A 19022-nucleotide genomic window follows, 5' to 3' on the forward strand; every position below is an offset into this window, starting at 1 on the left:
CTGAGCAAATAAAATTTGCATTTCATTTTTTGGGTTCTTGCTTTCTTCCTGCACTTTGTTCTAGTTCGCAAAGCCTGACTTGAAACAGAAAAACCTTTTCCTCTATGCAGGACACCCTTTGGAGGCTGCATCCTCAGAGCGGGAGGAATTCTTAGTGACCTGTCCCCTCTGCACACACAATCACAGCCACAAACCACCTGGGCGGCCGGTTGGAGGAGGCAAGGGGCAGCACCAGGCAGAACCTGTGTACTCTGAGGTGTAGCATTTGCTTTGCAAAGGATATCAATCATGTTTTTAAAAGCGAAGGGACATTTTCAATTTGCCAGTGTGTGATATCCTGCGACTTCAAAAATGTTCCCAGCCCTTGGAGTGAGTGGCATTTAATACCAACAACATAACAGGGGTGAGGGCTGGCTGTGACCTATTCAAATGTCGCTGCCACTACGCAGCCTTGCCCAACGCAATTATAATTAAATACTTTATGCCTCTCTTGCAAATCTGCAGATTGATCATCGATATGTACATTCCCACCACATTACCCGGGAGCAGATGTCTGCCACTCTCGCGTCATGGATCACCAGGTTTCCATTAACAAAGTTGGGAGGCGCTGCGGAGCGGGGTTCAGGGGAAATGTGTGCAAATTACCATAGTCCCGACCAAAGTTCCTGGGCTGGGCAGCACTAGGCTGCGCACTCATTTTCCCGAGCCACCAGGAGATTTTAGGGCGTCCCTTCTCACTGCAGCTGGGCCGAGGCTCCTCCACCAATGCCACAGGGTTACGGAAGAGCCCCTGAAAGTTCCCACCACCCAGCCTTCCCATGGGTGGAGGGAGATGGCCAGGTCCCCGGTGCAAGGTGCTCTTTGATGTTTCTGACCGGTGGGCTCCGGCACCACCACGTCTCTCCAGAGAGGCCTCCTTAGCTGACTGTGGGTGGTTGGACACCTCCCTCAGTGCCAGGCTGGAATGGATTCCTGTACCTTGCTGCTCCCTGGGTCTGGACTCCTTCTTGGGGCCTGTTGCTCATTCATTAAGCAAATACTCACGAGCCATACTGGGGCAACTGTGGACCCCAGAGCATGGGGTGCCATCCAGAAGCATGATGGGAAGTGAACAAATTGTTGTTATAGGCACGTGGAGCTGACAAAGGGGTCCATAGGGCACTGAGATCAGCCACGAGGTGGGCACAGGGTTCTCAGGAGGCCACTGCAGGGTAAAGCCTTAAAGAAAGCCCATCCCGGTGGTGGGCAGGAGCCTGGGGCTTGCAGAATGGACCAGACAGCCAGTGTGGCTGCAGGGAAGCACAGCAAGGAGCCATGTGTGAGAAGCCCCCAAGTCCAGGTCAGACTGACCACTTCTGTGGGCTGCAGCTCCCATGTCTGGGCCAGGGTGCTACTGTTTGTCTGCTGTGCCAAGCTGCTGTGGAGTCCAGCAGGAGAGTCCAACTTCCAGCACGGGGCCTTGGCTCCTAAGGGCTCTACGTGGCCGGGTCACTTCAGCATATGCACCACAGTTCTGCTCTTGTCCCAAGCCTTTCTTCCTGACCTGCCCCATCCTGATGCAGAGCTCCAGACTCAGATGCACCTGAGGGCCAACCAAGCCTCGAGTCTACCCACCCAGAGCCGCTCCCCCAAAGTGACCTGTAGTGGCCCTAGACTCCTGGGGAAGAGGCGCTCTGCCTGGAAGCCCTGCAGCTGTGTCCTCAGAGGGGCCACCTGCCACTGCCTCCCGGGGCCCTTCCCTGCAGGACAGGGTGTGTCCCCACCATAAGGAGCTGCCCCTGGGACTCAGAGGAGGTAGCGTATGGACTCGCTCCTGGGAGGTGAGGCCCTCTGAAATTCCCAGATACCCCCTTCCCTGCAGCAGCCTGGGACTGCCTGTCTCTTCCAGGGACTCCACCCTCTGTCCTCTGGTGTGGCCACCTCCCACCCAACAGACAGGCCAGGGGACAGAACCACCTTAAGGAAGCCAGGGCAGCCAGGGTGTTTTCCACTTGATTTGACCTATTTGGGGGGTTCTTGGTGGTCCACTTGGCTCCTACTCTGGGGGCTGGGTAGCCCTCCCCCCTGCTTTGGTTTTCCCTGAGAGCCAAGCTGTTTCCCATCTTCTGGGCTATCCAGCTGCAGGGAAGATGGAGGGGAGCATCAGCCTGTGTCTGCTCCCCCTGTCATGTGAACCTCCCACCTGCCTTTGCCTGCCCCTGCCTACCTCCTTCCCTTGCTGCAGGCTTCAACTTGGTAGGTGTTTCCCAATCTCCCTTCCTGGCTGAGGACAGATGTCTGAGCTCCTAGTGATGCTCAGATCTCCGAAGTCCAATCTTGCCAGCCTGGAACTCCAGCATCAGTCTGAGCCAATCTGAAGGTGTGTCCCTGGGCAGCTGACTTGTGTCTCCTCGTAGGTGGGGAGGGAGGCTCAGGGGCTGAGGAACAGTCTGCTCTCACTTCATGGTCTCCAGGGACAGAGCTGCCCAAGAACCTCATCCAGGAGGGACCCCCCACAGTGAGAGAAAGCATCCACCTCAGCCAGGGAGAGACCAAGCCTCCCCGTCAGTGGAGGAAATGGGGTACATGGGAGCCTTCCTGACATGGATGCACAATTTTATCATGGCAGCAGACCCTGAGTTATCATAGTGTCCAAGCACCGGGGGCCCCCCAGAGTGATATCAAGGGTCCCATCTGACCACCCGAAACAGCAGGGAAGAAGGTCAAACTCTGTGGTCAGACCCCAGAGGGACTCACTGTAGGACCACCCACCCAGGCAGCTGGCTCAGGAACACAGCGAGAGCAGCAGGCCACCGGACACCATCCGTGTACGAGCAACCCCACACATGGGTGGCTCCACTCAGCCCTGCCCTGTGTGCAGAGCAGGAGTGGACTCACCCTGAAGTCCAGGAGGAGGAAGCCACTCTAGGGAACCTCACTGTTCCTATACCCAGCCAGGTCGCCTCAGGGGCCACCAAGACGCTGCCCCCCCAGAGCAACTGGACCAGGTGTTTACCGAGTGCCTTTTGCATGCCCAGCCCTGTTCTGAGCATTGCCATCTGCAAGGGTCCTAGGTGTCGGTGACAGGGTACCCTGAGATTTATGAGGGAGGCGGAAGAGGCTGCACACCCGGGGAGTTGTCTGAACGCTGGTTCGGCCCCACCTGTCCGACAGGATAGGCCCCCACCCACACCCGGGGACTCGAAGTGACAGCAGCCAGTCCTTTGGGGTTGGGAGACAGCACAAAGGTCCTCACAGCAGGCCTTCCCCTCCAGGTCCCCACTCTGCCCTCACTGTGTGCAGGAGGCCCCGTGGTCAGGGCCGAGAGCACGGCTCCAGGCAGGCTGCTGGGGCTGTTCCTCCCCTTGTGTTGTTCTCCTCTCGGGGGCCACCCACGGAGGAGACACAAGGGAATCTCAGCCTGAGCCACGGTTCTTAGTACAGCTCTCTGCCCACCCTGGCCCTCCATCTGTCCCAGGATCCCTGCAAGCTGGCCAGGCAGACTCCACAGCTCCCTTCATGGCAAGGAGCAGTGCTCCAGTCCCAGTGCCTTCCCCGCCAGGTGTCTAGATGCCCATTCTAGGTGCAGCACAAATCCCCTCGCCAGGGGAACACAGGTGCCATCCACTAGCTATGGCCACTGTGGGGAGGGCAAATCAGGGGTTGAATGTCCAACCACATGCAGCCCAACGCCCTCCCCAGAGCCACAGTGCAGCTGCCATGTTCACTGCGGAGGGACACATTCTGGGGAGGGGTTGCCAGCGTCCTCCTCCTACCCACAGGTCAGCCTGGCATGTGACTTTTACAGGAATCACCTCAGAAGTACGTGGGCCCATGACCTGTCATGTGCTTTTCTATCCAGACAAAATAACAATCCATAAACACGTGCAAAATTACGCATTTTCATCTCATGCATAACACCGTGCATCTCCCGTGCCGGCATGCCTACCATTCTGGTGAGCCAGTCCCCAGGACCCTCACAGAGCCATCGGTCCATGCCGCAGCGACACAATTAACAGTCCTCACATGCATCTGTACAATTACATTCTCACCAGCTTTAGGCGACTGCAGACCCAGATCCCAAATAAGATGCGAGTTCACTCAACTGAAACTTTCGGTATTAGATTTATAATAACAGAGAGAGGTCGCACGGCTATGCCATTTTTTAAAGGAAAAGGAAATTGAGAGGGAACATTCAAACTTTAGTCAACTTGGCCCTGCACTCTATGTGGAGCCCCAGTGACGGAAACACTCAGGAGCGTTTACTGATGGGTACGGGGGACACACCTGACTGCCCAGCCCCTCGGGCACTCGCCCTGTCCTGGGCACTGTCATCCATCAGGTGTTCCCTCATTGCCCACCAGGCCAACCCGCCACCTTTTAGCACCCTGCTCCCAAGCCATGTCTTTCCTTCCAACCGGGGACTCACCCCACTTGCTCATTCTGGCCCTCTAAATCCTGCCAGCTCTGAAGGTCGACAGTGAAGAATTTGGAAAGCACATCAGATGGTGGCCCTGAGCTGGGTAAGAGGAGAGGATTGCAACAGCTCTCTTATGGCATTGAGCTCCGGAGAGAGGGGGACAGCGGACTCACCTAGGCAATTTGTGCTCAGTATCTCTCCGCACTCCTCCGAACAGCCCACGGCAGGCCTGCACCACAGCTGTGAACAACTGTGTGTCCCGGGCCTTGAATGGTGGCGAAGTGTGAAGGGAGGGAACCCTGCCCAGGGCTGGGCCCAAGAGGGCGACAGACCTTCCTACAGACCACAGATGCAAGGTTTCCCATACTAGGCCTGGATGACTGTGGCCTGAAGGCAAAGGGGCTTCTTTGCTCCCAGGCAGGACCTGGGATGGACAGGAGGGCTCAGTTTTGGGAAATCCAACCTCTGACTGCCACCTGGACTTGGAGCCAGAGGAAGTGGCACTGGAAAAAGGCTAGCACTGGCATGGAGTCCAGGCAGAGGATCCTGCTGGGTGGGAATTGGAGAAAGTGTGGTCAGCATCCCATGAAGGGCTGGCCCGGGAGTAGCATTGGGAGGTCCTGCAGCTGGACATGCAGGGAATCATGGGAGGCTGAGAACCCCATGATAATGTGACAGCGCCTCGTGTCAGATCCACAGGAACACAACCCTCCCCACCACCACCACTTACACACTCAGACAGCACTCTCCTCCGACAGGGGGAGCAGGGGCTGGGGACCAGAGCTGCACGGTGACCAAACCTAGCCCAAGCTTCCCCCAGATTCCCACCCCATCAGCTTCCAGGGGAGCCAGAAACTCTCCCATGCAGTCCTGGCCCAGACCTGTGGCTCACCCTGCATCTGTGGCTGTCAAGTTCAGTGGCCTGGCCAGCCCAAGCCATGCACAGACATGCACAGCATGCACTTCACCATGCATGTGTGTATGCACATGTGCACACCCTACAACTGCACCCAGGTGCACACACACACACATGTGCACAGGCGGGGCACGCAGCACGTGAAACATCCCATGTGCCAGGCAGGGGAAAACGCTTGCCTCATCTGTCCCCAGGCAAGGAGAGGAATAGGACCTTGCTGAGCCCGGGCTGCTGGCGGGGTCTGAGCTGCTGCTGTCATGCCCTCGTACCCACAGCTCTGCCTTGGCAATGCCTCTCTCATCTGCTCAGCCTCATAAAAACCCATTTGGCTTTCAAGTCCTGGGATGCAGCTGCCCCATCCAGGCCTCCACGGCCCCAGGCGGAGCACAGCCATCTGGCCACTCCTTCTGGATGAGGCAGTGATGCAGCAGCTGCATGATGGGGGCACCTCACCTTCTCCAGGGCTGCAGATTCCCGCTCAGGGCCTATGACTCCAGGCCAGGGACAGCAGAAGTCACACTTGTTCCAGGGTCCTTACTACCACCCAGACAGAGAGGCAGGACACAGACTCACGTGGCTCAGGAGCTGCCAGGCACACACAGCCCTCAGCCTGCTCCTGCACTGCCCAGCCTGGAGCCTCAACATCTGCTAAGCACTTCTCCCAGAAAGCCTTGAGCTCGAGGAGGACAGACATAAGCTGGTATCCCAGCCCAAACGCAAAGGAGCACATATACCCAGAGTTTCTGAAAAGCTGGGAACAGTTTTCTCCACTACTCCTGTTTAAATGAACTGGTATGGCCAGATGTGGATCAGGGAGCCCCTGGCTCAAGATCTCTGTGCAGGGCTCTGTCTGGGCCCAGGGCCAGTGGGAGGATCAACAGCTACGGCAATTCCCCCAAAAACAGCTGCCTCCGCTGGGCTGGAGGCCATGTCTTCCCATAGAGTCGGCCCCATTGGGCTGCTTAGGGACACTGCCTGTGTCCCAGCTGCCCGTCAGGACCTGCACCCAAGGACCCCACTGACCCCATTCAGAAGAGAGTGACCCAACCCCTTCCAGATTTGAGAGTCCTCCCGAAAGTCCTCAGCCCTCACACATGAAAAGAATTCTCAATCTTTATCCCAGCTATGTGAGAGATCAACTGGGTAGACTTGATCCCCATACTACAGATGGGGAGACAAAGATGTGGAGAGGGCAGACCAACAGCCATCCACAGTCCCTTGGGGGTATGCAGCTCCTTCCTATAGCCTCTGGTCAGTATGTGAACCTAGGAAGTACTTCCGGGTCATCTCAAGGTTAGGCTCCTAACATTTCCCTGCCTGGCCTTTAGGGCTGCTCATATTCCTCCCACTCTCCTCTCATCTGTCCAAGAAACCTCAGCAGGACACATGTAGATTTGCCATCCACACCGTCTCCTTGTTGGGTTAGGCCCTCACCTTGTCCTTGTTGGGCAGGGCTGATGTAAGTAGCCAAGTGGCCACACCATCCGGCTGTCTCTTCCCTTAAGGCAGTCACATGGCCCGATGTCACGTGACCAAAATCAACAGAAGAAACCCCACCATCGGGGCTTGTGCCATAGGATGGAAAAGGTCTTTTCTGTGGGGAGATGGTGGTCTAGGACTACCCAGGGAAAGCATATCAGAGAATGAGCAGCAGACAGAAAGCAGATCCTTGACGGAGTGAAGAAGCAGCCAGGTCCTTGAAGCCACCTTGGTCTCCAGCTGTTGATGCCCAATCACACTCTATCCGGCTTTGAGCAATGTTACTTAAATCACACTTCCAAATGAAGGAGTGTCAATCTATACAAAGGTGTTTCAATATTTGCCTAATAATGGGAGATGAATGATTAGCCCAAGAAACACATCCACAATGATGGGCATGACCAACAAGACAGTGGAACAGGTAATTACTGAAAGCCCGGGTCACCACCCTGTGTGGAGATGAGGTTGACCAGCCACAGAGTCAGGATTCTCCAGGACCCTGCAGAGGCGTCAGCAGTCATCAGAGCCAGGTGGCCTGGAGCCTGCACCTCACAAGCTCCTGACAACCAGCAGAGCTCGGGGACCATACTCCTGGTCTCTCTGTTGCTGGGGGTGGCCTTCAGGTGACTGGGACCTGGATGCCACCAGCTGCTGTGTGCTGCGCTTGGCAGGCAGACCTATGCTTCTCACCATGCTTGGGGAGGCAGGGGATGCGCATGCTCAGAGCCATGAGTGCACATCTGATGAGTATGTGAGTGAGAGGTGCCCTTGAGAGTGTCTGTGTTTGGGGTGGGTGTGTTCCTGTGTGCATGGATATGCATGGGTGCTTGTGTGTTAATCCAAGTGTGAGTATGTGTGGGTGTTTGTACGTGGGACTGTAACTGAGGGTGTGCCCGGGTATGTGTGAGTGTGCACCTGTGTATGGGGTGTGGTTCCCTAGTGTGCCAGGTTGGGATCAGCTGTCTGCCTGAGTGAGTCTCAGAGCTGCAGTGGGGTCCCAGGAACTCATTCAGCTCTTGGCTGCACAGTCTCATGGGGTCTGTCACCTTCAGACTCACAAATGCATAGAAAAAGATGTGGCATTTTTGGAAACATCCATTCCGTGCCAAGACTTGAGTTTACAAAGCAAAGGAACCTGTATCTCCCGGGACTTCCCAGAAGGCTTCCAACCAGGGGATGTAGCTAGGGCTTCATCTCTTCGTCACATGTGAGTTCCAGTACTCTGGGAGCCCCCTCAGTGGGGCTGCAGTGAGGAGAGCCCCTGGAAGTCCCCTCGGAGCCACCGCCACTCGAGGAGCTGATGGAAGCAATCAGCACTCACTGCGCTGGATGTAAAGGTTAATACATAAATCAGCAGGAAATGTCAGACGCCTTTTAACACTGATTGAGGTATAATTTGGGGTGGGGGCCGGGCATGGCCACTCACATTCACAGAACCGTGGCAGGCTGCAGAAGAAATCATGTCGTTTGTTTATTTATATGTCCATAATCATATCAAGATTGATCGTCCCTCTGCTCTGGATGGAGGTCTCTCCGAGCATTCTGAGGGTGCGAATGTTCACGGCTGTGCTGAGCGCTCTGGCCAGGGTCCACTGCCACTGACCACATGGAGGATGCGTCATGCACATGGCATCTGAGCAGAGAGAACTTTCCAAATGCCCCAAGGAGAAGAGCTGGGTCATTCCTGAGAGCAAGGCTGGCAGCACCTCCTCGTACAGCCTACTTCCTGCTCCGGGTCTGCACCCTCGGGCTCAAACAGGGCTGGCACCTTTCTGTGCACCAAGCTTCCTGCTGTGGGTTTGGCTCAGGGCCTCTCCGGGCCTCACCTTGGTGAAAGGTTGCAGAAAAGAACATTTATATTAACCTCGAATGAGAGCAAGCGTGCAACCCCATGCACGCATGTGTGTTAAATGTGTCAAACTGCTGAAAGTAAGCATTCCAAAGTACAACTGCAGTGACCATTACACGGCGTACGTGTTTATCAGATCCTCACTCTGTGTGCCTCAGATAGACCCGACTTGTACTTGAGAATTAAATCTTTTGAAATAAAAATTTTAAGATTGTAAACCTGTTCGGCCAATTCTGACTTTTTAAAAATAATTCTTCATTTTTAAGCATTCCTGTGGCTTCAGTAAATAAAAGAGGCCCTTGAACACGCCCAGCTCTGAGCCCACCTTACCCTCCTGGTCCTCCGCCTGCTGAAGAACAAGGGCAAGTCCCTCGGTGACAGAGGGCAGCTGCCCAGCCCACCCCAGCCTTCCTTCTCCAAGAAGCCTGCCCTGACCTCACTCTGCCCAGGCTGGGTGGGGGACCTCCTATTCCATGATTTCTGTGTTCACAGCACCCATTCCTTATGTCTTCATGACAGCCGCTCCTGGGGGCCCTGACACTCATGACAAGGGATTACAGCAGCCCCTTCCTCACCCTCTGAGGAGATACAGCCAATGAAAGGAAAGCCTAGAAAATCAACCATTCAGTGATTCCAGGGCAGATGCAGAAGCTTTGAATGGTTCTCTCGCACTCCCACATTCTGGCCTCTGCCTTTGTAGGAGCCAACACCAAAACATCACCTGCATGGCTGGTGTGGGCTCAGGAAGGCACCCACTCTGTGACCACGTGAGCCAGTGATCTGCTGCCAGAAGAAGGAGGTAAGGGGTCCAGTTCTTCAGGGACAATGTGGCAGGACCCTGGGCATAGTTCTCAACCACAACAGTGACACACTTCCCTGGTGGGACTTAGGGATGTGTGGAGCTCCCGGTTTGGGTTGTTATCATGGATTCTCGGCAGTGTATTGACAGGTGTTGGGTGTGGACCTGAGATGTTGACACTCAGCAGTAAGGAGACCCCCACACACAGCCAAGCATGTCCTCAAGACACAACCACATCTCCTGCAAGGTGCCACCTCACATGGAGCCTCAAGAGGACCCACACACAAGGCCAAGCTCTGTCCCTGCTACTGTTAGTGTGTTTTCTGCTAAAAGTTCTCCAGGGGACACATGAGCTTCGTGACGAAGCAGATCCAGCCATGTCTCCAGTCGCCCATCACTCCTTGTTCTTTTCATTGCTTTAAGCAGTGAATACCTGGGTAGGTTTCCCCAGATGTTCGCCATTTCCTGGCTCCCCATCTGTCCCTGAGACTCACGCCTTCCTTCTGGGACCAGTTTCCCTCCTCCTCGGTTACGTGGGTAAGTAGTGCTTTCTGCTAGCAGTAACCTCTTGGTCCAGCCTGAAGGCATCTCCCTCCCTCCCTCCTTCTGTCCCTGTGACCTACAGGCCCATGGTGGCCGTCTTAGAATCTGCTATCTACTGGATCATCTGACCCTTACCAATTCTGGTTATTTCCCACTGACACTTTATTACACACAAAAAAAATTCAAACAAAAGTTAAGAGATTGAATACCCACAGAGTCCCCAGGTGTCACATTTTGCTGCTTTTGCTTTATGGGGTGGCTGTTTTGCCATGCCTTTCAAAGTGAACTGTGCGATCCTGTCATGCACCCTAAATGCCTCAGCATGTACGGCGCTCACTGGAGTTCCATGTTTGTGTATGTAATTGTTTTAGGTAATATTGACTGAGAGTGAAATGCCCTGATTTTAGGTACCTACAATGAGGCTGGGTGGATGCGTGCAGTCTGTGACCCAGACTAAACAAAGACACAACATTTCCACAGCCGCCAAAAGTTCCCTTGCGCCCTCTCTCTGGGTCCCTACCCCTGACCCCAGCACCACCCCGCCATGGTTTTCTGCCCTGGAGGAGTTCTGTGTGTTTTGCACCTGCAGATGTGATTTCTGTACCCAGCAAGGACTGTCAGGTCTGTCCAAGCACAATGCCTGCTTCTTTTCCCTGCTGGGTGGTGGTTTGACCATTTTTACTGGGCTTTTTATCTTTGTCTCCATCTCTACTGTGGATGCTCTGTATTTATTTCTTGCTTTATTGCACCAGCTAGAACCTCCAGTACATTTGGAAAGTTACAAGCACATACGCCCCGCCTTGTTCCCCCTCAGAGGAGGAACGCAGCCACTCTTTCGCTGCTGAGTTTGCTGTTGGCTGCAGGTTTTAAAAACAGGAGGACACACCCTGCCAGGCTGAGGAATTCCCCTCAATTTCCATGCTGACAGCCCTGCCGAGTCCTCATCCACACTCCTATGTGACCTGTCTTCTCCTCAGCTCCCTTTTGTCACTGTTTCTGAACATTTTGGTCACCATGTGACCCAGTGTGGTTTTTCCACGCTTCTTGGACTTGGGGCTCACTGAGTTTCTTCAATCTGTGAGTTTATTGTCACTGGTACCTCAGACTTGGACACTTTTTAGCCATTATTTCTTCAAATATTTTTCCTGTGCTCTTCTCACCCACTTAGGGCCACCCAATTACACCCACATCAGGTGTTTTGGCCACTTTTTCACCTCTAAAAATTTAATCTGGCTCTGGCAGGCTGAGGCAGGAGGACAACATGTTTGAGCCCAAGATGGGCAATTTAGCAAGACCCTGTCTCAAAATAAAAAAACAAAAAGGGCTGGAGATGTAGCTCAGTGAAAAGACCTTGGGCTCAAACCCTGGTACCAAAAGAAAGAGAAGGAGAGAAAGAGAGAGAGGGAGGGAGGGAGGGGGGGAGGGAGGGAGAGAGAGAGAGAGAAAGAGATTTAATTTGGGCTTTTCTTTATATCTTCCCTACGCCTGGTTAACTTTTTTGAGCCCATAAGACACAGATATAATAAATGTTCTGTGTCTTTGCCTGCTAATTCCAACATTTTGGTCTGGTTTTGGGTAGTCATTCTCTTCACCCTGGGTCATGTCTTCCTGAGAATTGACGCCAGGGACACTTTGCCACTGAACCACATCCCTATCGCTTTTGATTTTTAGTTTGAGATGGTATCTTGCTAAGCTGTCCAGATGAGACTCAAGCTTTCAATCCTCCTGCCTCAGTCCTGGGATTACAAGTGTGCACCAGTGCTCCTGTATGTGTAGTGATCTTTAATTGGATGTCAGACTTTGCATATTTTACTTGGCTGGATTCTAGATTTTTTGTGTGTGTGGATTTCTATAAATATTCTTGTGCTTGTTCTGGGAAATTTCTCAGCTATTATCTCTTTACATGTCTCCTTTCCCCACTTTTCCCCGTGGAATTCCAATTAGACATTATTATAGCACTTGAACCTATCAGTCACCTACCTCATTCTTTGGTAATTTATTCAGATCTATCTTCCAGTTACCAATTCTCTCTTTAGTCACATCTAAATGGTTTTAACTTCAATGATGATATTGTTCATTTGGTGGGGGGGGGGGGTCTTTTCCATAGTATATTGGCCTTTACTCTTTTAAAAACCACCTTCTTCCTATGTTTTCAATTGTTTTAAAAACACGCTGAATGTTGGCTTTTGAGAATTCTTTTATCTGAATTTCTCAGAGACATAATCTGGCCACTACAGATTTCTTCTGCATGGGGTTTGTGAGTCTTTGTAGTGAGCTCACTGTCACCAGCTTTATGGGGTGTCATGTGGCCTGTGCTGAGCACATGTCCTCAGGGGGCTTCTGCAGTGGCTTCTGCAGGGTCCCCCAGTTCTCAGGGGCAGCCCCATTGTACCAGCATCCTCAGTGGATGCTGCTGAGCCTCATGGGGTACACTTACCGCCCGCCCAGGGAGGAAGTCCCCATCTTAGACTACTCAACAGAAACCTTTTCCCACTGAGTCAAAAACACTTCTGGAGGCCCAGGCTTTGTTCAGGGGCTCTTGGTTCCAGGCCCCCTGGTGTGAATCCCAGGCCTGGCTCCTCCCTATGGAGCATCTCCGGGGACCAGCTCACTCTCGGGCAGGCCCCTCCAACCCTCAGCCCGGAGCCCTGTATTTGAAAGGAATTTCTATGTCTCACCAAGACGCCTAAGTAATTTACATCAGAGGTGTTTTCCAGGTAGTTAGTCCACGGTGGTGCTGGAAGCAAGTGTCCCAATTCACAGATTTGCAGAAGAAGGCCTTGCTCTGGCAGTCCCCACTGACATGGGACTAACAAATGCGAGGCCTTCACAGCAGATCTGGGGTCACAGCTGTGATCCACTCACAAGATGCCTGGGGCTGCTGTGGGAGGGAGCACAGGACCCGAGGGCTCTTCCTGCAACTCAGTGCCACCCGGAAATCACAGGAGCTCCAGCGCTTTCAAGGAGTAGAACTGGCCAGGACCCCCTCATCAAGTGCTAAACACCAGCCTGCCTGGATGGCAGAGTCCTCTGTACACTCTATACATCCTGCTCTCCCAAGTGGCATCTCTGACATTCGTGGATTCCCTGCTCCTGTTCGGCACACTGAGTATGCCGCCCAGCCAGTTTCAGCCACTGCAGGCCCTGAGGAGGAACAGGGCACAGCTGTGGCTCTGAACAACCCTGTCCACTCAGGAGAGACAGGAAAGAGCTGAGCCCAGCTCCCCATGAGGACAGTGCTGTGGGCCACCGCACAGGGTCCCCTGGATGCTCATAGATGAAATCCAGCCTCCCACCCCTGGGGTCTGCAGGTAACCCTTTTTTACTCTAAAGTGGAGTATATTTGTTTTAAATTTTGGAGAATGAAATACAAGGTGAAAATCTGGGTGTGGGTGTGGCACCCAGGTACTTCCTCCTGGTGCAGAGAGGCAGCAAGGCCTCAGAGGACTCAACAATAAAAGACAAATAAAAGTATTGGACTAGACAGTGTTCCAAAGACAATATAAGTGGCCATAAGCTCAAAAAAGGATGCTCAAGGCCATAGTCATCAGAAAATTCAAGTCAAAGCCACAGCGAGACACCACCTCACACACTCCAGGAAGGCTACAATTTTATTTTTAAAGGGAAAATAACAAAGGTTCGTGAGGAAGTGGAGACATTGAGGACCTCAGATTGTTGGTGGGATATAAAATGATCCCACTGCCTTTGAAAATAGTTTGGTGTTTTCTGAAAGAGTTAAACCTAGATGGGCCAGGGATTTAGCTCAGTGGTTCTGCCGCCTGCTTCTCAAGCACAAGGTCTCAAGTTCGATCCCTGGTACCAAAAAAAAAAGAAAGAAGAAGTTAAACCTAAAGTTACCATATGACCCAGCAATTCCACTCATAGGTGTACTATACCCAAAAGAACTGAAAGGAGAAACTTGTCAGCGAATGTTCATAGCAGCATTATGAATAATAGCCAAAAAGTGGGAACCACCTAACTGACCGTCAATCATAAAATGGAAAAACAGACTGATCTGTCCACTCGATGGAATGTTACTCAGCCCCCAAAAGGAGAGAAACCCTGATAGGCTATAAACTGGATGAGATTTGAAGACATTATTCTGGGTGAAAGAAGCCAGACAGAAGGCCACATACCAAGCCATTTTACTGGCACAACATAGCAGAGCAGTAAATCTTGGTTGGCAGGAGCTGGAGCTTATGGTACACGGGCTTGTCTTGAGGTGATAAAAGTGTCCTAGAGTTAGGTAGTGACGTTGGCTGTATGACAATGTGAATATACTGAAGGGGGAATTATATACCTTTTTATGTGAGCTGTATGTATCTCTACTCTGAAAAGCACTCACACCCGCAGCCACCCTCTCACCTGGGGTGAAGTCACAGTGCAGCACCGGGTACCTGGAACCTGTGACCCCATCACCTCTCTGAGCCTGCTTCCTTATGCCTGAAACAGGGACAATCCTGGCTTATTCCGCCGGTTATTGGGCCACGAAGCGAGATAAGGAGAGGAACACCCTGGGTTATTGTGCTAAGTGCCCGCGATAAGGCCTGCAAAGTAACACGAGGCTCAAAAACAGGGCCCTTTAAACAGTCACCTGGCGCTGTTCCCATCACACCTGTGGGTGATTCCAGACCGAAACCTGGCAGTAGTCCCTAATCCACCCTGGCTCTCACTCCCGCAGCAAATCCCAGCCTGTGTGATGCACGCAAAGCCTCTTCTCCTGTCCCGAGAGCCCGCACACGGCTCGCTGGCCTAAAGGTCGCGCACCTGCCCCTTCCCCGCAGCACGCTCCTCCGGGGAGCTCTGCGGGTCCCAGAAGGACGCCCTCTCCGCCCCGCCGTTCGGGGCCTGGGGTCAGCCTCCTCTTTCTCTCCCGCTCAGCTAGCTGCGTGTGCCCGAGTAACCTCAAGGCTTGGCACCACCGCCACAGCGCCCCAGTCCTCCCACTGCCTGGCCCAGGCCGATGCCCCGTGCATAGACCTCGGTCGGTTTCCTCTCGGGTCCGCGGAGAGCGGGTGGTCGCCCCAGGCCAGCGCACAGCTGACCGCCACCGTGAGCAAGAAGACAAAGCCGCCATGGCACTGGGAAGCGAGGAGGCGGTGCATCGCGGGCCCACCCGGTTGGCAATGTGCCTGTCAGGACCCTGTCTTCATCTGGGGACAGAAGCCGAAGCCCTTGGACCTGAGGTCCCAGGCTCTCATAGATCCACGTCGCTCAACCGCGCTCCCGGAGCGGGCGCGCACCTGCCCTCCGCAGGTGAGGCTGAGGGGTTGCTCTGCCTCGCGGCGCCACCAGGTGGCAGCAGAGAGCCAGCGTGGAGAACGACCGTGGCGCACACTGCGGGCCCAGCCCTGAGATTCTGGCCCCGCCCAGGATCCGCCCAGCGCCGAGGCCAGGCCCACGCCCCCTGGACCTCGCCTCTGACTCCGCCCAGGACCTGACCCCCACGGGGGTCTACGGCCACACCCCTGGGCCTGGGTCAGTGAGGGAGCGTGGTCGGGGTTGGCAGTGGGGAAGGTGAGCGCCAAGGCTGCCGTGACGCCACTGAGCCCCTGATGCTCTCTCTGATCGTTTCCACAGCCTGGGAAAGGAGGCCACCCAAAGACCCCCCAGGGAAGGCCGGTGGGCAGAGCCCTGGGCCGGGCTGGACGGTGCTGTGAGCCGCCCCTCATGGACACCTGGAGTCGCTGCCTGTCACCTCTGTCCTGGGCTGAGACACCACAACCCTTCTGGGCTCAGTGGGCATTGGCCCCTGGGTTCTTGCCCCAGGCCAGGCGGACATCGCCCCAGCAAAGTTCGGCCTGGACATCCACCCACCTCCTCTTGCTGGGCTCTAGGAGAAGGGCCCTGGGGGCAGCTTCCTGTGGACACAGAGGTGACTGACCTGAAACCTGATGACACAGAACGGAGCCCCAGGGCCAGCTCCCTTGCTGTCCTCTTCCTCCTTACCCCATCCATCCCCAGATGCCTTTTTAGGGTCTGAGCTGAACGTGAAGCCCAGAGCAGTCTCTGGATTCCCAATCTTCCCAGCCGAGGAGGGGACCAGGGCCAGGACTCCTGGCTGTGGCCAGGGTGAAGGAGGTGGAAGACCCCCAGAAAGGCCCAGGAAGCCCATCCTATCCACTGAGTGTCATGTGCTCAAGGGTATCCTGTGAGGGCGCCACACTTTGGAGGTGCAGACTGACCCCGATCTGGGTCCTGGACTGTCCGCTCCCTTGGTGGGGAGCCATTTCACATTGTTTTGTACTAAAACAAACACAGATGTCCCCTGGCATGGAATGCAAAATCACCATGACATCCTTTTTTAAAAACAGAAATGTTGAAGAAATTGTGAACCTGGGAGAGGGTGTTCAAGGTCTTGCCCATGGGCCAAACATTTAGTATCCTCTGATTTTAAAGCTGTGTCCATAAAAATGTTTGAAAAATTCCATGGAAAACTATCATCACCCACTCACACCATCATGAGAATGAGTTTGCCCGAAGTCCAGGGGGCACTGGTCTGTGTGAGCCAGCAGGTGGGGAGTGGGCAGTCTGGGAGAGGCCACCACGTGGGTGGCATAGCTGGAGGGACAGGCAGGAGCAGGCAGCGGCAGCCGCACTTCCAAGCCCCTCCTTGTCCATCTCCAGTTGTCTCTCCCCAGAGCCTTCCAAGCTCAGCCCACCCACTCCCAACCCCCAGACCCCTCCTCAAAGGACCAGGCCAGCATTATGAGGTTCTGTTTTAAAGGTGAAACCATGACCAACATACAAAGATTTTATTGAACACATTCATTAATGGTGAAACCAATAAAATATTCCAGTGGAGAATCAGAGCAGCAACCTGGGAAATAGAAGTGTGGAGGTGACCTTGAGGGAGGGACCAACATCTGTCCACAGACCACACTCTGCCAAGACGGAAGTGACTCGTGTGTGTTGGGACAAGGACCTCATTATTTTCACCTTGCAGTCTGGGCCCTCAGACAACTGCCCATTGGCCTGTCCACCTTTCCGTGTGCTGTGTGCTGTGTCCTTGGGGGGGCGGGAATCCTGCAAGCCAGGGCTGCCATCCTGGCCTTGTCCCTTACTGGCTACGTGGCCTTGAGACCCACTGTTCTCTGCATCAGTTTCTCCCTCTGAGCATGGGGGTAGCAAAGCAGCCCATGTGCCAGGCCAAGCTGCCTACTCCCCCTAATCCAAGTGGGGCTCTAACGCCAGCATGTCCAACACATTCTCCTCTCCCTGCCTGGGCACGCATTGGAGGATAGCCACACGGGGTGATGAGGCAGACACTTTCTCCTGAGAAGCCTGAAACTGCAGCAGTTATTTTGTACCCGTGTGGCACATCTGACTTTGGAACTTTGGAACTTCTGCCTCTGAGGCAGAGAGCAGCAATGGAAAGAAACAGCAGCCTGGGCAGCATTACTGAGCCACTGGATCAACCAGACCCAAACCCACCAGCTCAGGGACTCTTGGCCCCAGGCACCAGCCAGTCCTCTCAAAGTTAAAGCAATGTGATTTGGTGTCCCCAGAGCTTGATGTGTTCCTTCCAGCTGGACTCCATCCTTGTACCCCCTTTCCTGGATCCTGCAGGCATTGAGTGGCCATCTGTCTGATATGTCCAGCCCACCACTGCCCTGCCCAGGAGTTAGCTGGCACTGATGGTCAGGTCCCTGGAGAACTGCACACATGGCCCTGTCCTAGGACAAGGCTTGCTCCAGGGAGAGAAAGAGACCTGCTCCATGCCCCCAAAACCAGACCTTAAGTTAAGATTACCATGCACCAACTCCGGCCCTGCGCCCACCCATGTCCACCTCAGCTGTTAGCACGGCTCTTTTTGAAAAGATGCAGAGTAACCCAGACAGCCAGGGCCAGGGGTCTCCTCGAGCCTTGGAGACCTCACAGTTTTCTCTGTGTTTATTTTCTTCTCTAGAGCCTGTTTGAATATACAGGATAAAACCTCTGTCTTTTGGCAGGAGGTGAAAAGATCGCCAAGCGTGGGATTTACGAGCAAACAGCCGGGCCCACCAGCAGCCCTAATGGCTCCCTAATTTCATGTCATTAGCTTATAGGAGCCCAGGTTTCCCTGACACAGGGCTCGTGTCTGATTTCATTGGCAGTGCTGGGCAGGCCAGCCGTGTGTCCTATTTTTTTTTTTTTTTAATGTCCTGAAATGCATTTCGGGATCCTGGAAGATTCAGTCAGTCTGCAATTACAAGTAGCCCTTATTAAAAATCCTTGTGGCCTCCCACATCAAACAAAATTAATCAGTAACGAGCTGTAATGGTATTAGGTAATTTCCCAACATATGGCAACTCCTGGGCAGCCTGGCCAATCGGCCAACACAGGGCCTCAAGAATTCCACATTTATCTGTGTGCCCCAGGCTTTACACTGGCCGGGAACATGAGTGAGTCTGTGGTCCTTGTTGAGGGAGGCAGCAGGTGTGGTCAGGAAGGCTGCTGGGGCAGCACCGCTTGCCCTCTCTGGGCTCAGTGGCCCTGTGGCCTGCTCATGCCAGCCTCCCCTCTGCCCATGTTCCCAGGCAGCAGCCAGAGGCCCCTCCTTTGGGCCCCGTGCAAATCTCCCTCATTTATGATCATAGAACACCTGCTGCTTCTGGCCTTGCCTGGCCTTAGAGGTCCTGCATCCCTGGCCCTGCTGGCCCCACACCTGTCCCCCATGCTGCCTTTCTCATGGATTGCACAGCCACCCAGGGAGACAGTTCATGCTCCTGTGACTGCCAGCAGGGTCACCCCACTGAGGCTCCTTCTCACAGGACATTTATGGGGAGGTGGGGCCCACGTTCCCAGCCCAGGGCCATGCCAAGCAACATGGAGCTCGGGAGTCATTGGAGAGAGCCACTCCTGCCTGGCTCTGGTACAGGTTCCCACATCAGGGTGTCCTGGGGCTGCTGTGCTTCGAGGAAGCCCAAACCAATCCACATGGAGAGGTGACAGAAAGAGCCCTGAGATCCCAGGGGAGAGAAGAGGATGCCCCTGCCCCAGCCCTGCAGCTCCCTGAGACAGCAGATCTAACCCAGACCAGCCATCCTGAGTCCCA

General features: G+C 54.2%; 1 long non-coding RNA gene across 1 annotated transcript; it reads right to left on the reverse strand.

Annotated features, from left to right (window-relative positions):
* Positions 1-13577: 13577 nt before the first annotated feature.
* On the reverse strand, positions 13578-15269 carry LOC106008993 (uncharacterized). Its single transcript, XR_015445351.1, has 3 exons — positions 14966-15269; positions 14351-14428; positions 13578-13798 (listed from the first exon to the last, which is right to left on the reverse strand). It is a non-coding gene; the product is annotated as an uncharacterized LOC106008993 (long non-coding RNA).
* Between the last annotated feature and the right edge of the window lie 3753 nt (positions 15270-19022).

This window comes from Heterocephalus glaber, unplaced genomic scaffold (assembly GCF_053883595.1).
Source record: "Heterocephalus glaber isolate CG9 unplaced genomic scaffold, H.glaber_assembly_v1.0 deba00001610, whole genome shotgun sequence".
NCBI classification, from domain to species: domain Eukaryota; kingdom Metazoa; phylum Chordata; class Mammalia; order Rodentia; family Bathyergidae; genus Heterocephalus; species Heterocephalus glaber.